Source organism: Nicotiana tabacum, chromosome 15, assembly GCF_000715075.1.
Source record: "Nicotiana tabacum cultivar K326 chromosome 15, ASM71507v2, whole genome shotgun sequence".
Classification (NCBI taxonomy): Eukaryota; Viridiplantae; Streptophyta; class Magnoliopsida; order Solanales; family Solanaceae; genus Nicotiana; species Nicotiana tabacum.
The window spans coordinates 34,093,941-34,118,079 of record NC_134094.1 but is presented as its reverse complement, the minus strand read 5'-3'; the positions used below and the strand labels follow the sequence as shown (position 1 = coordinate 34,118,079).

General features: G+C 40.0%; 2 pseudogenes; one reads left to right on the top strand and one right to left on the bottom strand.

The window, feature by feature from the left end:
- The first annotated feature begins 8,804 nt into the window (after positions 1-8,804).
- On the top strand, positions 8,805-17,329 carry LOC107831090 (mitogen-activated protein kinase kinase kinase 20-like; annotated as a pseudogene).
- Positions 17,330-19,248: 1,919 nt separating this feature from the next.
- Positions 19,249-23,531, bottom strand: LOC107831091 (formin-like protein 1; annotated as a pseudogene).
- Positions 23,532-24,139: the final 608 nt, after the last annotated feature.

Genomic DNA, 24,139 nt, shown 5'->3' with positions numbered 1-24,139 from the left:
AGTTTTTCGCAGACCGCGCCCAGGATTTTGCAGCAGCTCTTCGAAAGGTAAAAAGCGCGGACCGTGGTAGAATTTCGTGAACCACACTAAGGTAAGTCGGTGGGTCTCCATTAGTTAGGTATAAATATAAAGTCCTTAGGATTTTTACACTTTTCGAACCTCAAACTTTCACCACATTAGAGCACTGCTCATCTTCCTCTTCTTTGACTGTCAATCTCATTTCATATCAATCAAGAATCCATTTTCCTATACAATTTCACAACTGGTATGCTCAAATCTTTGCATTGATTTTATCTCTTTCTTTTCTTTTCTTCTAGTTTTAAATTTCCTTTTTAGTTAGGGTTTAATACATGCCACAATCTCAAAATCATGCTTAATTGATGCTTAAATTCATATGGGTAATTGTTTTACATGCCTAATGGGGGATAGGTTTACTAACTATGCATGGTAATTGCATTAATTGTTGCACTTAGTGAAAACCCTAGTTTCAAATGTGCTAGTGCCCGTTGTTTTTGAACTCCGCGGACCGCGGTCTGCATTCCTTAATTTGTGATAGCTGAGTGTGGTTGCATATTCGCGGACGTGGTGATTTTTCTGCAGTCCGCGTTTAAACTTACGCGGCCGCGTCCAAAATTTTCGGTCCGCGCTCATGAGTTTCATAGAGTTTGGCAATTTCTTCTGTGGCCACGTCCATTTTTACGCGGTTCGCATTTGATCTTTCACGTCCGCGCCCCAAATTTTGCAGTCCGTGAAAGACCATGATCAGAGAGTTAGTAGTTTGAGTCCAACCTCCTCGTGGCCGCGCCTATTTTTATACGGTCCATGATGGCCCTTTCGTGGCGGCGCCTATTTTTCCGCGGTCCGTGGTGCACTATTTTGGGAAGCACTGTTTCATTTCATTTGCATTTCTGTAAGGATTCATTGAACCACAATACTAATGATATTTCACTAATTGTGTGTGCAGATAATGGTGCGATCTCGTGGTGGTCCCGACAAATCAAAAGGGAGGGGAGAATCCTCCCGAGGCCGAGGCAAAGGGAAACAGACTGCACCCTTAGCACCTCAAAAGATTATTAGCAAAAAGGCCCCACATGTGAGACCTCGGGCTGACTCCTCGGACACTAGTGAATACCTCCCTTCCTGGGAGATTTTCGAGGGAGAATCTGCACAACAACCCGAGGCTCAATCTCAACCTTTCTATCTCGTCAATCAACCCACCTCCTCATCTGAGTCGTCTGATGGCTCAGAAGGAGGCAGTGAGACTTTAGCACCATCTCCCCCACCTACTGTAACTCTGGCCTCAACAGTTTCTCCTATTGATATTGGTGATGAAGAAGAGGTTCTGGATGACGGGAGAGGAGGTGATACCCATGAGGGGGGGTTGATCAGATCAAGGAAGCCAGCAGTATGGCAAGATAGGTTCGTGAGTGAGAAAGCCTACCACAAATTTCGGGAATGGTGGCCACAAAGGTCACTCACCCTTGAGTGACATTTCATAGAAAGAGACCTTCTCCCTCACCACCCGAATGTGAAGAGACAATTTGATGAAAGAGTGGGGTGGAAATTCTTCACCAGCAAGTTTCCGGAAGCAAATGAGTACCTAGTCAAGGAATTCTACGCCAATGTTGCCCACATCAAAAAGGGTACCTATGTGACTAAGGTACGAAATAAGAAGATCCTGTTCGATGGCAAAACTTTGAATACATATGCCAGGTTTGATGATGTAGACGCTTCTCTATAAATACAGAAGTTAGCATTAGATGAAGCAGCCCATCCATGGGTAGCAGAGGTGATAGCCATACCAGGGACAACACCGGCATGGCTTACACCGGGAGTCTCAATTGCCAGAAACACCCCTAGATTTGAAGCCAAAGGGTTGTGCACCTTCGTCTGCATCCGCCTTGATCCGTGACAGCATGATAGTGACATTTCACTCTCCCAGGCGATCCTCATAGCGTCCATCATGGCGGGGTACCCAATAAATGTGGGGAACCTCATGGCCCAGAACATATCTAAGGCAACCGAGAAGGAAGAAAGGTCCTACCCTTACCCCAATTTCATCACTATGTACCTAGAGTACCGAGGGGTTGAGGGGAGACACTTTGACCCGAAGGTGAAGCCGAAAAGGCCCTTTTATTGGTACATCCTTCATGGAGTAGACAACCTGAAGTCCAAAGGCAAAGCCACTACCTCCACTGGTAGTGGCCACTGGTTTTGAGCCTTCCACAATGGAGGGTTCTTCGGCTGCTATTCCACCTCCCTCATCCGGGACATCTGTCATAGCCCCATTATCTCTACCCTCATCTTCCGCATATCCTCAGACTTCATTGAGGGTCTCTCAGACGCTATCCAGTGTCAATAATTGGTTGCAGGCAGCTACATCAAAGCTCTATGTCTTATCCAGTGCATTCGCAGCACAGGCAGCCCCAGCACAGCTTCAGGTACCTCCATCAGTGGAGGATTCATTGAAGGAGCTTCTGGACAACCAGAAGAAGCTCCTGGACAACCAAAAGAAAATCCTGGAGACATTAGATACTCATGGGAAGGTGATCAAAGAGCTGGGCAAGCAGGTCAAAAAGATGAAGAAAACTCAAGCTTCAAAAGAGTCAATGGAGCTGCTGAAGAAGGAGGTAGAGAAGTTCGCTTCTACCGGAGATATTCCACTGGACCTACTTATGGAGGAGATTGCCCCTGCAACACAGACAACACATGCATCATAGTAGGAGGCTGATAGAGAGCCGGTGAGAGGATTTGTGGTGCCCCAGTCAGAGGACTTGGAGATACAGTTGGAGGACCCGGAGGGAGTTGATGATCCTATGCAGTCCGAGTCCCCACTAGTGAGCCTGACCCCATGCAGACAGAGACCACATGGGGAGTTTTCTTTACTCTCTATCCCTTCCCTAATCTTATTTTTGCTTTCAGCATTGAGGACAATGCTATCTTTTATTTGGGGGGGGGGAGGGGGGTCTTATTTTGATTTGATGATTGACATGTAATAATTATGATACTAATTTCCTTTATTTTTACTTATCGTTATTTTCACTTTCGTTATTTTTCACTTTTGGTATGTATATAACTTTACCATTCCATGTATATATTCATCTCCATTTTGTATATATTCGGTTCACTTCATTATTGTACATATTCATTTTACTTTCGTAGTTTACTTTATAACTTTTTTTGTATTTTTCCTTAATAGTTTAGCTTCTTATTTCCTTTAGTAGCTTCTTTTTGAGTTTTTAGCTTCTTTTCACATTTTTACGTGATCAATAAGCCTTTGGTTTTCTTAATGCCACAGTTCTTTCCAAAGGTGGATATTGTGTGAACCGGGTGGCTCTTCCCAATGATGGATGGCGTGACAACTGTCTTAAGGGATTGAGTCTGTTTTTCTTTTTGCTCTGATATGTAGTAGTAATGAATAAAAGTGTCTCAAGTAGGCTTCACTTTGTACTAACACATTTACCTTCGACCTCATGGTTAGAAACAAGTTGATTGACAAATAATAGCTTTACTTGTGACCTTTATAATCTTGAGTTGACTAATATTATCATCAAGTGGTTTCTTTGAGCCATCTGTGATCTTCAATCTTAGCTAGGGTTGTTGTGGGCCCTCGACTCTATTCTCTTTAACAATACGTTAGCTTGATAGAGAGGTGAGGTATTGAATTGCAAGTCCAAGTCCCGTGCCAATAAGTCTAGAACTTGCCCTGAATGTTTGTCTAAGCAAAATACTAAGTGTAGCTCGACTTGAGAAGTGATTATAGGCTCTCCTTGGTCCCATTTGAATTGTGAAAGCTTCCGTAGCCTACCAATATGATATCTCTAGTCAACCCCTTTTAGCCTAAACCTTTTTCATTCAATAGCCACATAACAATCCTTCATCCGTTTTATAATGACCCTCTCTTGGCACCCAATCTTTCCTTAGCATTCATGATGAGCAATTAGCAAAAACATAAGATTGGGGGAGAGACGAGAAATTTCAAAGTTATAAAAGGTACAAAGAACAAAAATAATTGATGAAAAGGAAAGGCAAAGAAAAGGATGAAGAGTTAAAGAAATATGTCAAAAAGAAAGAAAAGGTTGAAGGGATTCAAAGAAAACAATGTTGAAAGGCATGGAATGATGAGAAAAAGAGAAAAATGATTGTCATGAACAAGAAAGAGTGACAATGTGTCTCTCTAGTTCCCCCGAGGAAGAAGAAAATGACTCAAAGAGACAAGAAAGTATGAACCGAAATGAGAAAATGGAGTACTTAAGGAAAGATGAAATCATCATAGTTCATTATGTCCTACCTTGATCCAAAAAGCCCTCATTACATCCCGCTAAAGCCCTATATGATTTCAAGTTGAGTGATCTTATATTAGTGGTTACATAAGGGGCAAGCTTATGGTACTTAGAGCCGGACTTGTGGCATTCTATTGAGAGTGATGAGCGCACTTCTTTACAATCCTTGTTTTGACTGTCACATTCTATAAAGTGAGATTTGCTCATGGAGAGTAGAGGAGGAGGAGTTTGGGATCCACACTGACCTACGTGAGAGAGCGAGCTTCCTTGATAAATTGAGTCAACTCTTGATGCTTTTGTGTCACATTAGAACTATGAAACTCAAAACGTCATAGCATGATTTGTTGATAATGCATTTGTGTTGAGGGTAATTGTTAGTCCCAATTGATGCTTGATGAAGTCATCTTAGGACAACTGAAATTTTCATTTATTTTTCTTAAGGGTGGGAAGTACCTTGTTTGCTTGAGTACAAGCAAAAGCTTAAGTTTGGGGGAGTTGATAAGTAGAGATTTTAGCCTATTATTTGCTCTCTTTTACTTACGTTTTGGGCCAAAAATGCGTGAAGGTATTCCCGAAAACTAACTTAATGTGCTTGCTTGCAGGATTTTATTCGAAATGAGCCAAAGAAGCCATAAGCAACTCATAAAGGAGCCAAAATTGAACAAAAACCAAGTGTGGACCAATACTGCGGAACGCGGACCGCAATAGAAAAGGGCGGCCGCAAAATTATCATCGCTGAGGTGGCCATTATTCCGCGGACCACAAAATAGAGATTTAGAGAGGCTGTTTTGAGCACTAAAATTGAGCGTTGAGAGCGGTAGAAAGACGCGACCTCGAAGTGACTGGAGCGGCGGTGGTTGGAATTTAGCGGACAGTGTTTGTCGAGGTTTAGAGACTTTGCAAGATGGGCATAAATGAAGAAGGCGGTCCGCGTCCAAATTACACGGCCGCAAAGGAATCTCACGCGGACGCGGTGAACATTACGCGGTCCACGAAACCTCCGCAGGAGAATTTTTGTCCGGAATTTTCAGCCTAGTATAAATAGATCCTTTTATCAATTTTAGGTTAAATGTTTTTAGTAGAGCACGTGAACGACTGGGTTTTCCCTTTTTGGGCAATTTTAGAGTAGATTTACCTTCAATCTTTAGATTTTCATCTTGTACTTTAATATTATGGCTTATATTTCATCTTTATCTTTGATTTCTGCTATTATTATAAGTAGCTAGACCCCATAGCTAGGGTTGTGACCCAACCCTAGTGTGAGTATTTAATGGGTCTTGAATTTTAGGGCTTAATTGCTTATGGGTTAGTGATATTTAGCCTAGTTCATGCTAAAATTATAGAATTATTGGTTGCAAATACCGACTCATGCCTTTATGACTTAGTCTCTTCTTGAGATAGAGGGACTAAGTCTAGGAAAATTAGGCTAACTAGGAATTGGGGTAAACTCAAGAGATTGATAGCCCCAATTAAAGGGTTAAACCTAGAGATAGTAATACCCGACTTGAGCCAATTTCACTTGTATTGTATGAACATCCATTTGGGCTTGAGAAAGCCAAATCGGGTAAAGTCACACAAACTACCGAGAGGTATAGAGTGAGCACTTATGTGTGCTGGTTATATAACGACCCCAATCATAACAAGCTTGTCCTAGATTCTTGATACCCATTAGATACTCAACTAGCCGGAAGTCACTTCCCTAGTACCTTTTAATACTTGAAAACTTTCACCAAAAATATTATACTTAGCATACAATAGCATAAAATTAGAATAGAATCAATTGCAATAATGTTTGAAAGTGCAATTAGGAACAACACGCACATCTAGATTAGTTAGATACCCAACACCAAGCCAAATTAACTCCCTGTGAAAATCGATCCCGACTTCGTTGGGTAAAACTGCATCAACCATCCTCGCTACTCTATAGTGGAGTAGGATTGGCCTTGATCACCCGTCAGTACAGTTTCCCAAATTATTAATGCCTGTCAGCGGGTGGTTGGCCATTAGCGCCACCGAACCTTCTCCGTGAATCTATAAATACACGTTCCTTTGTTGAATCAAACTTTACTTTTTCTCTAATCAAACTTCTAAGTCTTCTAACTCTCTCCATCTCCTCTCTTTCGCCGCCTGTTGAGCCACCCTTGTTAACATCGAAACCACCTGTTGTCATCTTCCTTATCCCTTCTTTACCTAAATTAATGGCGAAAACCCTAAAAATCATACCGCAAAAGGAGAAAGCTTCCTCCTTTTCTTCACGACCGTCTGGTGACAAGACGCCAGTGGAACCACTTCCTCATGAGTACGTTCCTAGTCCGTGTACTCTAAAATCTGATTTCAAGATCGAAAACCCCTCATCTGTCCCAGGACGATGCGAACATGTGTCGAGGTACATGTGTTCCATAACGACGAGCCACCTCGAAGCCATGATGAGGGACTGCATTTTGAGGTCCCGAGGTCGTGGTACAAATCCATGCTCCCGAAGAGAGCATCACTACTCATGTGGAGGGGTTTCTATGTGTTTACACTTACCACTTCACATTGGGTCCCCTTGACCCAATTTAGTACATGCTGGGCCATATTAAAAAGGCTTGGCCCATCTACCTCATTCATATTCACTTGGTCTTCTTCAGTTACCAAGGAACGTAGATAGCTGGCCACTCCGACTGGCCCGGAAAACATGATGGTATCCGCCAGCACCGTGAACATGACCGTCTTCTTTTGCTCAGGGTCCACACTCGAGGCCGAAAACTGCTTCTCGAGCTTCGAGCTCGAACTCAGCCCACTTGCTCCAGGTTGCACGACCATTATTGGGATCGCTAGGTGGCTAAATCCAGAGTAATCTTCCAGCATGCCAACGTCCACACCCTAAAAAATGAGCTAAGGGCATCACCCACAGCCCGAGATGCATCAATTGGTATCTCTTCAGCAACCTCAACTTCATTTAAAGTGGCCTCCAACCGAGTCAGTGATTCTTGAATGTGGATGACGTCATCATCTTCAAAAACAACTGTTCTCAGGATCGGAGGGGTTTCTTAAGAAGTAGTAGCCACGTGTTCTTCTTCGAGCTCTCGAGCTAAGAAGGATTCAGTCGAGCGAGTGTCCCCCTCCAGGGCCACCAACTCTTGGATGGCATCGATAGGCTTGTGAGTGACGAACTGCATGTCCTCATCATCCTCGGGAAAGTCCTTTAGCTGATGAAGAGCTTCAAAATCAGGGACTCGGGCACTCGAAGTTTTCTTGGTGCTCTTTATGACCCTAAGCACGAGCCATTTCCTCTTCTTGGCCTCGACAGGAGCGTCCGAGGATTCAGGGGATCTTTTCATCTTCTTCTTCGCTTTCTCCTCCTTCTTCGTAGTGACTTCGGCAACAAGCTACAGAAAAGCAGAGGGTTTTGTAGACGGGGTCGAGGTCACGACATCAGAGATTCCTTGAAATTTGTGGTCTTAGGCAAACTTGTGAAAAATGAACTTAGTCATAACAATGACAGAATAAAAAACGACCAGGAGAAGGATTAAACCAAAAAAGAGGGGCACTCACCGTGAGAACGAGCCTTTTACTTGCCTTCAGAGAGCTTACGCCACTCATGCTTAGGGTAGATGAGTTGCTTGCATATATCCTAGACCCACTCCTTGAAATGCAAGACCGCGTTGGGGACTCGGGGGACAGCTGCATGTCAAATGGAACATGTCATGAGAATAAAAAATAGATACAAGAAAATACTTTGAAGACTTAAGAGGAAGTAAACGTACGGTTTATGTTCCACTTCTCGGGGATCTACATGAACTCGTAAGGAATAAGGTCATTGGTCTTTATCCGAATGAACCTACCCTACCAACCTCGGTCCCTATCTTCATCTATATAGGAAAAAAGAGCTTTTTTTGCCTGACGAACAAGTTTGATTAACCCCCCTCGGAAGATTCAGGGGCTATAAATTCGGAGCAATTGATCAACCATGAACCGGGGCTCTTCCGTATTATTTACAAAGTGATGGAGAAGGGTCACGATCCTCCAAAAGGAAGGGTGAACTTGCCCGAGGCAAATTTCGTACCTCTTGCAAAACTCTAGGACCACCGTATCAATAGAACCAAAACATGAAAATAGGTGTAAATGCTTAAGTATCCTTCCACGTGTGACATGATGTACTCATCTGGACTGGGAACGACTATGTCCCTGCCTTCCCATTTACAATGCTCTCGGATAGCTTCGAGCGTCTCATCGGTAATGGAGCAAACGTACCTCCACGTCTCCTCACCCCGATACCCTTATACAGAGGCTTTCTCAACTTTAAAGTCATTATTTAGGGAGCAGCCGTCGGGGATAAAATCGGTAAGAGGAGGTTCCGGGGCTACTACTTGAGGCAGTGCCTCAGTGCCGGTGGCCGAGGAGGAAGTCCTTGGAGCGGTGTTTAAGGGAACAGATTTTGAAGTCTTAGCCATCTCTGTCTGGGAATATGAAGATTTGAAGGTTTGATATAAAAGTTTGAAGATTTGGTATGAAGATTTGAAGGTTTGGAGATGAACTATGAAGGTATGAAGATGTGAAGAACATGTTATGAAGATTTGAAGGATTGATAAACGGATGAGGGTATAAAAAACTTGAGGGTAACTCAAAGAAATTCGACATCAAAAAGTAAAAAAGTGAAAATAGGAAACTAGAACTTTTATAAAGAGAGAATAATGAATGCATGACGTTTCACATTCGGTAACTACCGGGGATGATCAACCGGTGACTGACGCATGTCCAAAATCAGAGCGACGTGACTGATGGGATGTTTTGGTTCATCAACTTACTTATGGTGTGTAAGGGAAGGAACTTGCTTATAGTGTGGTAGAGGTTGACCCATAGTTAGGAGTTTAGTTTCTTTTTCTTTCTTTTTGTAAGACCTTGATCGGTCTCTTGTACACATCCTTCTTCATCAATATATAAAAGAAAACTTCTTTTGAATGCCTTCTCAATTTTTATATTCAAACATGTTTTGTGCCTTTCCCGTGTGAAAAGTTTTGTTGTTGTAACTTCAATAATCGAGTGAGCATTAGCTCGAACTTAGATTAGAACAAATCCTTAGGTTTTTAGTGAGGTGAGGGTGAGTCCCCGAACTTAACAATATGTCCAGGACTTTGACTTCGGATGGCTTGATCGAAGCCAACATTGTTTTTATAACCGAGTTCGGGTAAGTTTCGAACTCACAGTATCAAACCCCTTAAGGTTTTATATAAAATAATGATGAATCTTCGAGCTACACTTAAGTCAGTTTCATTTTAGCTCAGAATAGTGGAACCCTTAGGTCCGAATTGAGTGAGAACAAGATCTCGAACTCTAATTGTACTGGCCCTAAGGCTCTTTAGATTGGGCCGATATGGCCTCTAAAAGATGGTTATTATTTCCCCATTTTCGGCTTAAAAGACTTAGTAAAATATTTCTTTATGCCTTAGCATGTATTATTTTTACTGATTGGTTTTTTTTGAGGTTTTGATGTCGATTGAAACCCCTTTGCTTTTTGTGCCTTATCACGTTTGTGTTAAGATAATTTGATACCTCTTAAGGTTTTTCGAGGGCTGATTTTATCAAAGCCTTTTTGGTTTTTCGAGGGCTGATTTTATCGAAGCCCTTTTGATTATTTACCGAGGGTAGCCTTTTTAACCGGGTTTTCAAAGAATTTGAAGGCCTATTTTTATTGCGGGATTCGGACGTCTTTGAGCCGTGTTATTTTGGCCAGCCTTTAATTCGGCCGTAGCCTTTGGGTATGCCTCTTGGACTTATTTCCCAATAATATTTCGAACTTATTCGAAATGTTAGTTCCCCGTGAGTGGTGGCCTTGGCCTATAGATCAAGGGGTTCCTCTTTGAGGTCTTACGAATTTGAGTTTAGATAACTCGAATATGCCTATCGTTGATGGCAGTCCCCGAGTGTTCGAGGTATATTTGCACTTGGCTCTTGAGCCATTTCACAAAATCATAAGTATGAGGTTTGTATAGTAGAGAATTTTCTTCGAAACACAAGATGTTTGATAAGGAAGAATGCTTCTTTGAATAATTTATACATGCGTACATGTTTTGCCATCGGGGCTCGACTAATATATATCGACACGGTTCATTCGACCATTTGGCCCATTACAAAGTTTCCCTATCAAGGCCCTTTGACACGAAGTACTTTTCTCGAAAATATAACATCGGAGTGTGATTCCCTCCCAGTATTCGAGGTTGATTGCAAAGAAGCCTTGGATACTGTTAATTGTCCTCAGGTAGCACATAATTGTTGCCTCGTTAAAAACCATGCCAGAAAAATCCATTTGGGATAAAAATCGATCTAAGGGAAAAAGAGTGCAACGCGTACTTTAAAACCTGAGGTCTCGATATCTTTGGTCGAACTCCTGAAATAAGTCAGAGTCGAATATATAAATGAAATAAGGGAGAAAGTTATACCTTAGAAATAATATCATTTAAGAAGTGATATGTTCCAATTGTTTGGCAGTGGTTCATCGTCCATCGTTCCGAGTTTATAAGACCATTTTCTGACTATGTCGAGGACTTGGTAGGGTCCTTCCCAATTCGGGTTGAGCTTCCCTTTATTAGGATCTCGAGTATTAATGGCGACTTTCCTTAGGACTAAGTCCCCGACTCTGAAGTGGCGAAGGTTGGTTCTCCTATTGTAGTATCTTTTGATTCGTTGCTTTTGTGCAGCCATTCGAACGAGTGCAGCTTCTTATTTTTCATCTAATAATTCGAGGCTAATATTCATAGCCTCGTGATTTGATTCTTCTGTTATGTGTCGAAACCTGGCGCTGCCTGGAATCAAGGCTTCAGAGCCATATACTAAGGAAAACAGAGTCGCCCCTGTACTGGACTTCGATGTTGTTTGATATGCCCAAAGGACTTTGGGTAGAATTTTTCTCCATTTCCCTTTCGCTTCGTTCAACCTTTTCTTCAGGTTTTGGATGATAGTCTTGTTCGTTGATTTTTCCTGTCCTTTCCTACTAGGATGATACGACGTTGACAATATCCTTTTTTATTGTCTTCGAGGAATTTTGTCACTTTGCTACTGATAAATTGTTTTCCATTGTCGCATGCTATTTCTGCGGGTATACCGAATCGACAAACGACGTGATCCTAGATGAAGTCTATAACCTCTTTCTTCCTGACCTTCTTGAAAGCCTGTGCTTCAACCCATTTAGAGAAATAGTCAGTCATAAATAAAATAAATTTAGCTTTACCTGGGGCCGATGGCAGATGGCCGACGATATCCATCCACCATTTCATGAATGGCCATGGAGATAGGACCGAATGAAGTTGTTATCCGGGTTGGTGGATCATCGGTGCAAACATTTGACATTTACAACATTTTCGAACAAACTCCTTAGAGTCTTTTTCCATGCAATCCCAATAGTATCCTGCTCTAATGACTTTGTGAATCAGTGATTCAGCGCCGGAGTGGTTCCCACAAGTGCCTTCATGGACCGCTCGAAGAACATAATCGGTGTCCCCTGGTCCCAAACATACTTCCAATGGTCCATCGAATGTCCTTCTGTATAATTTGCCATCTTCAGTAAATGTGAATCGAGCAACTTTGGTTCGTAGGGCTATTGATTCTTTAGGGTCCGATGGGAGCTTTCCATTCTTCAAGTACTCAATATATTTATTCCTCCAATCCCATGTTAAGCTTGTAGAGTTTATCTCGGCATGACCTTCTTCGATCACGGATCTCGAGAGTTGAACGACAGTCCCCTAGCTAATCTCATCTTCATCGACCGATGACCCCAAATTTGCAAGTGCATCGGCCTCACTGTTTTGTTCTAGAGGTACATGTTGTAGAGTACATTCCTTGAAACGGTGCAAAGTTACCTGCAAATTGTCCAAATACCATTGTATTCTATCCTCTCGAACTTCGAAGGTTTTGTTTACTTGGTTCACCACAAATAATGAGTCACACTTGGCTTCAATGACTTCTGCTCCCATGATTTTAGCTAGCTCGAGACCTGCAATCATGGGCTCATACTCGGCCTCGTTGTTAGTCAATCTGGATGTTTTGATAGATTGCCTAATAGTTCTACCTGTGGGCGGCTTCAAAATGATGCCTAGCCCAAACCCCTTCACATTCAAAGCACCGTCTGTGAAAAAGGTCCATACTCCCGATGATGTACCTGATTTTAACAAGAGTTCCTTTTCAACTTCGGGTACGAGGGTTGGCGTGAAATCGGCCACGAAGTTTGCTAAAATTTGAGAATTAATGACCGTTCGAGGTTGATATTCGATATCATACCCACTGAGTTCGACGACCCATTTGGCCAATCGGCCCGATAGTTTGGGCTTGTGCGAAATATTACGGAGTGGGTAAGTGGTTAATACACATATGGGGTGACATTGAAAGTATGGTTTTAACTTTCTAGAGGCGTTTATCAGTGCAAGTGCCAATTTTTCTAAGTGTGGATATCTAGTTTATGCTTTTCCTAATGTTCGACTTACATAATAAACAGGAAATTGCATACCTTACTCTTCTCGGACTAGGACACCAATTACTGCGATCTCGGATACTGCCAAGTATAGGTAAAGTCTCTCATCTACCTTCGGAGTGTGAAGCAGTGGTGGGCTCGACAGGTATCGCTTTAATTCTTCTAATGCCTGCTGGCATTCCGGGGTCCAGGAGAAATCGCTCTTCTTTTTGAGTAGAGAGAAAAATCTGTGGCTTCGATCTGATGACCTCGAGATAAATTGGCCTAAAGCAGCTATCCGTCCACTCAGCCTTTGCATGACTTTTATACTGTCTACGACGGTGATGTCTTCGATGACCTTGATTTTATCGGGGCTGATCTCGATTCCCCGATTCTACACCATGAAGCCAAGGAACTTGCCGAACCGAACCCGAAAGCACATTTCTCGGGGTTGAGCTTCATGTTATATTTCCTTAAGATCTCGAACATTTCCTGAAAATGAGCCAAATGGTCCTCTGCGGGCAGGGACTTAACTAGCATGTCATCAATATAAACTTCCATTGACTTACCTATTTGTTCTTAAAATATTTTATTTACTAGGCGTTGGTAAGTAGCTCCAGATTAATTTAATACAAACGATAAATTGCATTAGATTAAATAGATAAGGGACGTAATAAATTGTCAAACCACTTAAGGGGGATGATTCCGGACTCAATAACAGCCTTTAAGAAATGTCCGCCCTCGATTTCGGACTCGTGATAACGAAACACTGATGAAAAAAAGTGAGAATCTTGAATAATAGAAAAAATAAGAGTATATTGCCTTGATTTGTGTGTTACAGTGTGAATCGTGAATAATCAGACCCCTCCCCCCTTTATATAGTAGGATGTTCTACTCTAAGTATAATTCCATAAAAGGTAAAAATCTTTCGTTTAACCAATCACTTGATTTCTGCCGATACGTGCTGCAATCCATGCCGAGATATACGGCTGGTCACGGATATCACAACCTTTTGTTGGTCGTGCTCGATTGCCTGATAGTGCTCTCCGAGTCCTTTGGGATTCGAATTGGACCCGGGGTCATGGCCCCGATATTCCCGGGGGGGGGGGGGAGGCATTTTGCCCCGGACCCTAGCTCGAAGGGCTCCTTGCCTCGATTTTGTTTCTTGCCGTCACGTCTCTTGCTCCGCTTACTTCAACGAAAACCGAGGCATTTCAAGGGTTCGGTTTCACCCGTATACAAAAGCTTTTGGCACCACCAACATTCAAAATAAATAAATAAATAAATAACTTTCACAAAGGTTAACTTACCCTTCTAGGAAGAAAAAAAGAGTGCTCTCCTATGCCTCTAATGTCCTTTTATTGCTCATTAGCAAACAAAGGTATTCACATTACACCTTTTGTGTCAAAATGGCAAAGCAACATAGTGTTCACAACATATTTCTTTTGTACTAGCTACTTCTCAAAGTAATATATTTCATTGTATACCACAGTGGATAAACACTCATGCAGCCGGAGTAGAATGGAAGTTTCTTTACCTTTGACTACCATGATACAGTCAGGGGCGGCACAATGGATCTCTTGGCCTAAGGCGAAATCATATTCAGAGGCCCTTAAATTTAATTTATAAAATATTTACACTAATAATAAAATTTGCTTTTTAAATAACAAATTAATCAATTAAGACAAAAAAAAAGAAGCAAATTTCGAAAAACAAAATAGGAAGAAGAGCACAAAAAATAAAGTGGTGGACTATCGGATGTTGAGGTCCAGAACTGAAAGTGAAAATTTTGATTTAGCTATCATCACAAACAAGAAAATAAAATAAACGTACATAACATAATAGCCTAAGTTTTGAGCATTGACGGTATCAAAAATATTTACTCATTCCGATCAATTTAAACGATAATTGTAGTTCATTTTATTAAGTACTTAGCACTTATTTGGTGAATATCTAAAATAGACCGTAAATAACCTAATATATTTTGTTGAATTACACAAAGAAAATCGATGCATGAATGCTTTTGTGTTCATGCAGTTTCAGAGAAGCAAATATAAATTTATTTATAAACTAAAAAGGATAAAATTAAAATTGAAAAGTGAAGCAAATATACTAATTAATGAGTGTGAAAATTATCCTAATTTATGAACTTATTGGTATAAAATAACCTCAATCAAATAACAAAAAAATATACTATAACGCTTTTCTTTATAATAATTATTTATAGTATAGTAGTCATATTAATAAGAGATTAAGTAAATTTGGGGCCTTCAAATTTTGGGGGCCTAAAAATTTTGGGGGCCTAAGGCAACGGCTTCACTGCCCAAAGCCTTAGAGCCGCCCCTGGCTACAGCTTGCAACTTAAACGTATTTTACAATTAACATTAATTATCATGTCAATCGCGACAAATCACCTAATTTATGACATGAATGTCCAGTCTTTTCTTGTGCAGCCACTTCCTCAAGCTTGACTATTAATTCATCACTGGCATGGCCCGTTGTACAAAATGCAAGAGGGCTTTCCTCATATGCTCGCTAGTGTGAGAAAGAGTACCCGATTTTTCCCCACAAAATGTGCACTTTTTGGCTTAAGAATTCAAGTGGTGTGCTTGTTTTAAAGGAATACAAGAAATATGCAAAACACATTTATTGAATGCACTTAAGGATAAACTATAACGGAAAACATAGACGAAAGCCCTCAATAAAATAGGTCATAAGTTGCATATGCCTCAATTGCGATATATAAGTCGCAACTATCAATTGCGATTTATAAGTCGCGTTCTCAATCGCGACTTATAAGTCGAATTCCTCAATTGCAGCTTATACGTCGCAATGCCGAATTGCGAATTTTAGTTGCATACTATCATGATGATTGCACTTTATGAGTTGCATTATTTAATTACGATTTTAGTTCGAATAATTTCCAGTTAAATGCTCTTTGGGGTTAAGACTTGCTCAATGTTTAACGGTAGCAATTGAAACTGAACTGTTATCCTTTATCCTGCTCATGAGCTCAAGTTTTTTCGTTGGGTTACATTGATATATTTTATTAATTGCTCTGAAAAGTGAACAAGGATGTTGGAAAATTAATAAATCGACAATTGTGAGCCCTTTGTGAAAGTCGTGATTACGTAAGGAAATCTTCCTTAATTAAGTTTCTCATCAAATCCGTACCTATTAATTAAATGCAATTAGTAAGATTACTTGGAAAAGTGGTAACTAATTTGGTACAAATTAAAATATAGAAAAAAGCAACAAATTTTGGAAACTTATTGTCGGCCCTAAAAACCTTGTAACTCAAGAAACACGTAATCATATGTAGATACGGAAAAGGAAAACTAAGTAACTCGTACTAATATATAAGGAAAGCAATATCAGAAAGTTACCAAAGAAACAAAAACCAGGTTATCACTTACTAATGAGAGAAGAGAACAATTGATTCAGTGGCGGCGATTAGCGATACAGTAATGTGGACGAGAGGCAAAACCATCGGAAGAGGCAGTTTTGGTATCGTCACTTTAGCAACGACAACAAACTCCTACGTTGATATTCCATCGACAATCGCAGTAAAATCTGCCTTGTTTTCGCGTTCAAAGTCGTTATAGAAAGAAAGAATTATTACACGAGTTTCAAGATTATGATCAGGTTATTCGATGATTCAGAACTGATGTTACTGAAGAAGGTGGAAAGATACTGTACAACATGTTGCTCGAGTACGTGTCTGGTCGAAGTTTAGCTGATCGGATTGGTCAAAATTCGGGGCAACGGTTGGGGGATTTTGAGGTAAAGCAGTACGCGAAATCGATTCTGTTGGGGCTTAGTGATATTCATGGAAGAGGTTTCGTTCACCTTGATATTAAACCGGATAACATTCTTCTTGTGGGTACCGAAAAAGTTGCCAAAATTGCTGATTTCGGGTTCGCGAAGAAGGTTGGAAAGAGTCAGAAAAGAAAGCGCGGACTCAAGGGCACGCGTATGTATATGGCGCCAGAATCAGTGTTGGATAACGAGTACGAAACTGAAACTGATATTTGGGCTTTCGGGTGCACTGTTTTTGAGATTGTTACAGAGAAGACTGTTTGGGATTGCAGTGAAGCTGACGACATTGTTTATCTGTTATGCAAAATTGGAATGGGATCACCGGATTTGCAGAACGAAAGATTGTCAAAAGAGGCTGAAGATTTTCTGAAAAAGTATCTTGTTAAGGAGTCGAGATGGCGATGGACTGCTGGTATGCTGTTGAAGCATCCGTTTCTTTTATCCGATAATGTTGTCGTTGGTGAGCAGACAAGGAAAAAAGAACTCAACCCACTTTTGTTTATAGAAATAGCAAGATAAAGTGATCCATTGATTGATAATTTTTGCAGTACTACAAAGCTAACCAATGAAGCTGTTGAATTGCAGATCCAACAAAAGAAGAAAGCTACTAGAAGGATGTTGATTATCAATTTTGATTAGAATTATACTAATGTAAAGAACTATGTTTGGGCTTGATCCCGTTAGGAGTTTAGTTGGGGTACGTAGGCAGCCTGTAATCAAGAAAAAGATGACCAGGTCCAGCCCCTTGTATTAAACAAAAACAATTGTGTGTTGGTAAGAGGTTTTTTGCCAAGTAAATTTGGCTAGCAATTGTAGTACATTGATCTCTTTAATTTCCAAATTTTACTTTCAATGTGCTTATCCTGTCAATAGAACTCAAATCAATTTACAAGGACATCTGATCCACTGATTAGAAAGAATAAATTGAGATGGAACAAGAGATTTTTTTACTGAAACAATAAATATTGCTTACATATTGATATGTACGTACATTTATGATCCTAAACTGTAGAAGTTCCCATATCCTGAATCATTCTTTTTACTTGTTGTAATGTATCATATTATTACTTTTAATACAATATTTGTTTTGATTGTTACTTAAATTTTTATCGTATCGTATCGTAAAGTCTGTCGTTACGTAACGACGAAAAGTGTCACTTTATGGAACGACTGAGTTGGTGTGGTCGCGTCGTTATTATTAAATAATCCTATAGTATCTACCCCGTTCCTTACTTTTTCTTTATAATATTGCAAGTTTATTCTTCGTATTGTTGGTGCATAACATCATCTATCTAAACATTATATATATCAAAATGATACAGTACAACATAATATAATACGATACATTATAAAACGATACATAACCAGGGGCGGAGGTAGTGTAGTAGCTACGAGCTCGGACAAACCTAGTAGCTTTTGCTTAAACCTTATATTTGTATTAGAAAAATCCATTACATATGTAAAAATATTTAATTGTGAACCCAGTAACTACAATAAGCTAGGGTTCAATGATAAGATCAGAATCCATATCCTTCAAATTCTGGCCGTCTATACAGCCCATCCAAACAAGCTGTAAGACAACAAGTTCTCATATCCTGAATCATTCTTTCCAAATACTTTTAAAATCACTTGGTTTTATTTTTTGGGGGGGTGGGGGGTGGGGATATTTTGCTGGCATTATCATCTTAGTATAATGAACTATGTCCTTCAACGGTGAAAAATAGCCCTAAAGTATGATTTCGGGAGATGGTATTTCTCAACTATCAAACAGACATGACAATCATGCTCGTTTGACAAGGTCTTTGGCTCCACCAATTGACATTCCAAGCCTCTATTGCCTCTAATATCCTTTTATTCTTCGTTTCGGACTAACTAGTATCTCAAATATTGAGTGATGATTCTTAACTAGAAGTTGTTCTATCTATATAAGAATTTTTGGGGGACCAAGGTCCAAGTCCAGTACATATAAAATACACTAGGTACTTTCATCCCATTTGTCTAAGTTGTGGTGGGAAAAGTTACCCAGCAAATGTGCTAGTTGAACGTAGCCGGTAACCTTTTATCCAGAAAAAAATAAACTGAAACATTAAAATTCAGGACGCACTAGCTAATTCCTAAGTAGCAGCCTGTGTCATTTCTACGCGCGCGAGCTGGTTTGAGTACCTAGATTATAATAAATAAGTAAATATATAGAGAACATTTCCTCAGCTTGTGACTTCTGTTGTTCTCTGCTGTTTGATAGATAGCTAGAGAGAAATAATATCATGTTGGTTATTGACTAGCATTATTTGGATGATGTAGAATCAAGCAAGATCGGTAAGACGGAACTCCATAATCTTGAAATTAAACAGGGAAGAATATCAAAAGATAAGCAGCCTAAGCTTTTTGATCAATGGATGTTTAATGCTATCATTTAGAACTTTGGGGGGGGGGGGGTGGGGGGGGACCGACCTCCTAGCTATAAAATTATAATGGGTGTTCGAAGGCAGGTTCTAGGGGATCAGCTGAACTGATTGCTTTTGCCTAGTCTCGAACTATCTCTACATATGCAAAAACAAAATTATAATGTATACAATATAGTAAGATTACACCGATTCTAAACCCACAACTTAACGTCTTAGATTCGTGTATATGCTGATAGTAAACTGCAATTTTAAGATGATAAACTAAAAACATAACAAGCTAACTCTCCAACCATCCATAAACTAAAACAGCACAATGTTAATCAATGATATTCTTGCACTTTCTCAGTATAACACATAAAAATACATATATGGGTGAGGATTTACCTGCATATGATACATAAAGTACAAAAGAGAAAAAGAAAATCCACTAGGGACATCAAACAGACATATATAGTTGCTTCAACCATCTAGCTTGGTAAACTTACACTAGCAATGTTCTCTCTGTTATTTGCTCAAATCTTTGCACACTTGATCAAGGATAGAGAGGAAGTCCTTAACTACCATAAATATCCTAATCGGTCGAGCTTCTTCCTTGGCCGAGTCACCATAGAAATATTCTGTTAGCTCCTTTACCATGGATAAAGCAACATCCTCTTGAGCTTGTATATTGATAATTTCTTCCTCTACCTTCTTTAAAAATCCATTCATCGACTCGAAAAACTTTCTGCTACTTTCACTCAAAACCAACTCTTCGTTTAGCTTTAGGACATCAGTAATTTTTCTAACTCCAGTTGCTAGTTTTGCAACTTCATTGCTAAGAATATCGGTATCCATAACAGCTGCTTTCTTCACATTGGCAAGCTCATGGTTTAAGCCAGAAAAAACCTCAAGGATAATTTTTTTAAACTCAGCCTCATCGCGAACGACAGATTGCTGATTCTTTTCAACATTTGGAGTTGGATCAACAACAGAAAGATGAGAACCTTCTGCTCCAATAGTTTCATGAAGAACAAAATGCAAAAGGGTTGTCTTCCCATCAGCACCTTTAATATCTACAAGCTTAAGAAGCGTGTCGAGCTTGAAGGCACGAGCATCTCCTCTGTTGGTTCCAACGTTCATGCGGTTACCAGTTCTGAGCACAGCTTCTAGAAGCTTTAAGAATATTCTACTATTCCTTAGTTCTTCACATGCAGTCTGCAATGGCACATTGAATGTTAGAGATAAAAGGCTTTTAGGGAATGGTGCTTCTAACTGCACAAATTGGATTCCATCGTTATATGATCAGCTTTTATCATCTTTGCTTTGGCTTAAATGAGGTCTAGAATGCTGCGCATCCAGGATTTAAACTTTATGGGTTCATATCTACTATTAATTGTAATTTTAGTCAATCTTTACATATAAATTTACGCTCGGCATTGAAAGTAAATGTGTTCAGATGATGTCAATATTCATATGCTACATCCGCCCCTACTAGAATGGGCATGTCTATGAACCATTGTCAAACTTTTAGACTTCAGTTACTTCAGATAGTAATGGGACAGATATATAAAAGTTGAATGAAAGATTTGAGATACCGATCTGTTGATAACTAGACTTGTGTGCCAGTGCACACATCAGATAAGCAGAATTGCTGCATATACATACAGGAATAATGGCAAAAGCAATCTCATACCTCTAGCGTCTGAAATGATGTCCTAAGGTATTCAACGTCTGAATCAAAACAAGATATGTAAAGCATTGCATCCACCCTCTTGAATGCAAAAGGTATATCAAGAACTCCCTTGAGAAATTTCTCAGCAGGGCCTAGTTTGAATGATGATTCATCTTTGAAAACCTTCAGCTTCCGCTCTTCTTCTTTTGTAGGAGCCATCTTTGTTAGACTCTCCAGTAGCTCTGCTCCCAGCGTGTCAGCATTACCTGGTTTTTGTTTTATTACAAAGAAGAAAAAGCCTAAGTAGTTCCTAATGCAAAAGCCCCTTAATTTAAAGATCATTACATATGGAAATGCACTCACATGTTGCAGCGGTGCACCGGTCAGGAAATGGGACACCATAAGGGATTGTGTTTGAACTTTTGACCTTCAGGGAAGATCACCTGACCAGTGGCGGAGGCAGGATCTCCGCGAAAGAGGTTCAAAAAATAAATTTTGTCTTATATATACAGTGTAATTTTTCGACAAAGGGAGTCGGGTGAACCCCTTCCGCCCCCTAAATTTGCCCTTGCACCTTACCAATGGGCAAACCTTCAAGGTCAAAGGTTGAAGTTTTGTCCATTGGCGAGATGACCTACCCCAAAAGTCAAAAGTTCAAGACCAGCTTTTTTCAAGGTCATTTGTGTCATTGACCTTGCACCAGTGCTGCACAGGCGGCATTGTGGCTTATTGCATGGTGCACGGACACATGTTTTTATAATAATTACATTTTTATATATAGGTAAATATGTAAAACCAGATCAGATGAGCATCAAAGTTTATGCATAAGCTTGAAAGTGACATCCTGAAGAAATGGTAGCTGGCTCAATTTATGAATTATGGCCACATCACTTGATAGGAACAGAATTAAATATCACCACGTTATAGTGCCAAAGTTGCTTTTCATTCATTTAAAAACTAGAATGTGAAACCACCAAAGGCAGAATATAGACCACAAAATCATGTTCCTTCCCTCTGGAAAAATACCATAAAAAAGCTTTGATTTATTAACAAGTTATCATAATCTGATTAAGTGCAATACAAAAGGAGTCTAAAAAATATTACTGTTAGTCCAACACCTAATTACTCATTTGGGAACATTTCTGAGCAAAAATCTATTTATTTACCTTCTAAAAGCGCTTCACAAACTTCATCACTAGTGATCTGAAGTGCCCTCAACAAAATTGCAATGTTCCGAGACTTGTTTAAATCAAGCACCTGGTTCTCTTGATTCATTACAGGGATCATTGGGCGCCTTACGACATCTTTTGAATTCAAATTTGAATAATCTACAGTGAATAATGTTTCTATCATTTCCTCATTTAACCTACAACCAAAGCCTCACTTCAAAATTAGGCAAGTATATAGCTCAGATTAAGTACTTCGAATGAGGTAAATCTTACTGGAAAGTGCTAGATTTCAGTCGATCCCAAACCATTGCTCTATCTGAACTGGCCCTCACTTTATCCCAATGCAAAGGTTTTAGCCTTGGCTTCATACTTTCTTCATTACTCCTTTCAACAGCTTCTGAACTTTCAGAATTTCCATTATCTTTCTTCATTAAAACTGGCACTGATCGATCAAAATTTTTGACTACTAGAGGTTCTGCGACTGTTGAACCTTCCCAGAACCTCGGCCTAGGTGGCAGTGGTGGTGGCGGTGGCAGTTTTATCGATATATAACTCCCTGAATTGCTGAATTTCCTCATGGAAGACTCTGGAATTTGAACGGAGAAATTTTAAACTCGAGGAGGAGAGTTTCGAGTAGTGCTAGAAGATAGCGAAGATGATGACAATGATCCTTGTTCCACTGGTGGAAGAATAAACCTTAAATTTAATTTTCCAGAAGGACTTTTGGATAATGAATCATTTGAAGAATTAGAATTCGGGTATGCATTCAGGTTATGGAAATAACCTTCAAAATGTGCATAGGGACTTTTTTCTAAGAAATTGGAACTACCTATATCCCCAGAGGATCCTCCGGGGGAGAAGAATTCTTGCTCTTCGTCATCTTCAGGTGATCCTACTGAATCAGCATTTTTATGATTTTGTTTGAAATTTTGACGTGGCAATGGAGGGAGAGGGCGGAGTTCTGGTGACCTAAACGTTTGAAAGTATAGTGTAACACAGTCATTTGTTGCTGTGGAAGATTGAGCACCATCTTCATTGACTTTTCTAGAATTCTCAAGTGTGTAAAGATAATGTGCACTGCCAAATTCTGCATGAGAGGGGGTTGCATTAGGTGAAACGAGGCGACGACTATCACTTCTCTCGTGATCGTAGCTTTTGTCTTCGCGGTGGGGATAGCGATGAAGGAAGAAGAAGAGGACAAGAGCAGTGACGAATGCAACAGAGAGGACGGAGACAGAGACGAGGATGGCAATGAATTTGCTGGTGATGGAACTTTTAGAGGAATGCGACGTGTGTGGTAGAATGAGGGAAATGTTAGCAGGGAAAGTGGCAAGATCTTTGGAGGTTATTGGAGGAGGAGGAGGAAAAAGCGTGAAAAATGGATGAACAAACTGAGGAGAAGGAAATGGAGGTTTAGTGTTAATGGATGGAATTGAAGTTGGCGCGAGAGGACGATGAAAGGGTAAAAGTGATTGGTGGAGAAGCCGACGATGGCGATGGATATTAGTAGCAGTGGCAGTGGCAGTGGCAGTACTGGAGGAGGTGAAAATGAAGAAGGTGAAGATTAGAATGAGGCTGAATAGTGAAGAGTGCATTGTTAGTTGTGAATTGTGACTGGAAAATTATCATTGAACTCTCACTTAAAACTATCAAAGAGAATGAAGACGGGCACTTTGATAACAGTGGGGACTCTATATTAATTACATAGACACTGGGGAGGTAATAAGGAGTTGGATGAGATTGAGAGGGGTAAATGCTATGGTATTGGATGGATGGTGGGCTGGTAAACAGAGGTGTTTCAGAATTTAAACATAATAACTTTAAGTTTTCAATTATTTAAAATAGGAGTTCAAAACTTAAATTTGTCCCAGTATTTTTCACATGCTCGGCCGCATACACATGTGTGCGTATATACACAATGATGGAACCAGAAATTTACACAAGGGATTCAAAAAACTTTTAGGATGTCACATTTGGGATTTAAATCTCTTGTCTTAAAAATTTTTTAGAACCCTTCACTACAATACTTAAATTTTTCTTCATGTCAAGGGGATTCAACATCTCACATATAATCGAAAAATTATTTTTACCCTATTTATATAATATAATTTTTCGACGAAGGAGGTTTGGTCCCCTTCATACTGCTTAGTTCCGCCATTGTACATACACGCACCATTATCTATGCTTTGACTAAAAATAATCTTTTCAATTGAACTCACTTTCTACACTTTAGGTCTGCCTCTATATAGTAGGGAATTTATGTTCAGGGATAAGTTATGCGTCTTTTGTTTTGATGATTTGACAAACTTCGTGAGAGAACCAGATAAGGAACCTGATAAAATTAATTAGTTCTCTTGCGTTCAGAGTAACTAGTCAGATGTCTGGTT